This window comes from Orycteropus afer, unplaced genomic scaffold (genome assembly GCF_000298275.1).
Source record: "Orycteropus afer afer isolate SDZICR_OR568_19922 unplaced genomic scaffold, OryAfe1.0 scaffold00009, whole genome shotgun sequence".
Classification (NCBI taxonomy): domain Eukaryota; kingdom Metazoa; phylum Chordata; class Mammalia; order Tubulidentata; family Orycteropodidae; genus Orycteropus; species Orycteropus afer.
Genome location: NW_006921596.1, coordinates 1,328,950 through 1,330,577, shown reverse-complemented (window position 1 = coordinate 1,330,577; position 1,628 = coordinate 1,328,950).

The following is a 1,628-nucleotide window of genomic DNA, read 5'->3' as shown; positions in this document are numbered from 1 at the left end:
ATTGGCCCTCCTTGTTCATGTGCCCCTCATTGAACTGCAGCCATGGTATATATCATGAAGTTACGATATAACAGCTTCTGTGGGAAGCATCTAGTTGGTTATATATATTTAGTTGCTGTTGTTTCTTGTTTTGTTTCTTGGGGAAGGGATGTATTCCTAGAAGATGAAAGCACTGGTCAGACGAAGTCAGAAAATCAAAAACCAGACCCACTGCCATCAGGTTGATTCCAACTCCTAGTGATGTCCATTGGGTTTCCAAGGCAATAAATCTTTACAGAAGTCGATAGCCCCATTTTCTTTCTATGGATCAACTGGTGGGTTTGAACCACCAACCTTCTGCTCGGCAGTCATATGCCTTAGCCACTGCACCATCAGACCTCCTTAGATGAAGTCATAGCTGACCATTAACATATGGCCCCTCTGCAAGGGGAGATTATTTAAGAAAGTTTATTAAAGGGAATTTTATGAAATTCAATGGAGGATTTGATTTGAAATTACCCTGAATTGGAGTTTAACATTGTGATTGTTTGTTGTTAAAATGTGTTCATTTTGCTTAGCCTGTACAAAATAACCCAGAAATATTGCTCTCCAAAGCAACCAGTGACATCATTAAAGATTCATCTGGTACCTCTGAAGAAACAGCAAAACTTACTTGTGGAAGATCATAAAAAAAAGTCAGTCTGCCCACCACCTGGGGCTGACTTACGAGGTGAGAAGCTGAGTCCAACCTCTCTGTGGCCCTTGCCTGGTCTGTGTTCCATGCTGCCATCTGTTTGTCTTGGAGACCTGTGGAGGGCAGCCCCACAGATAGAGTGAGCACCCTTTGGCCCTGCAAGCCTTTGTAAGCCCCTGCAAATTGAGTAGGAACTAGCCCTGTGGATACCACCTGCTCTGGTGGGGCCTCTGGGGACTTTGATGAGAGGGTGGAAAGGTCACCTCAGATAGCAAATGTGACCCCAGCAAGGTCCTGCAGGTTCCAGACCTCACTCAAGCAAAGGTATTCAAAGAGAGGAGAGCAAAGTGGGTCTAGGAGTGGAGGTGAGCGTTTGATTTGATGCAGGTGGGCCATGATCAATGCACACAGAAGACCCCAGCCTTCTGCCCAGAACACAGGAAGGGCTGGTTTCGAACCCAGCACACACACCTGGCTTTCAGGGGTTACTCAGGCTCTGAACTGAAGATGTCACACTTGAGAAGTGTTTATGATCACTTCGAAATTACAAGCTTCCCACAAAGTCTGATTTATGAGCAATCTGTTAAATTTCTATTAGAACACCGTATCTACATTAATTTAAATATCTGAAGGGAAAAAGATGCATTCTCCTTAAATGTGAAGATTGTGTCTGTGACTTGTCCATTCTTTCCATGATTAAGTTCAAAACTCAGTGGCTTGCCCAGCGAGAAAGGAAGCCCTAGCTTTCTTGATGACATACCTACGCTGGGCCTATTCCTAATTACCAGATGCAGGTCCCTTCCTTTCTGTTTGAACTCCAGCCTGGTAGAGGGAAATCTAAGTTTTTGCTCAGAAGTGCCTCTAATGTACCTGTGACGGGTGGCAGCAGACCAGGCAAGCCCAGGGAGGGCTACAGGACACGTGTGGCAGCTCACACTCTCCTGACGCCGTCCCA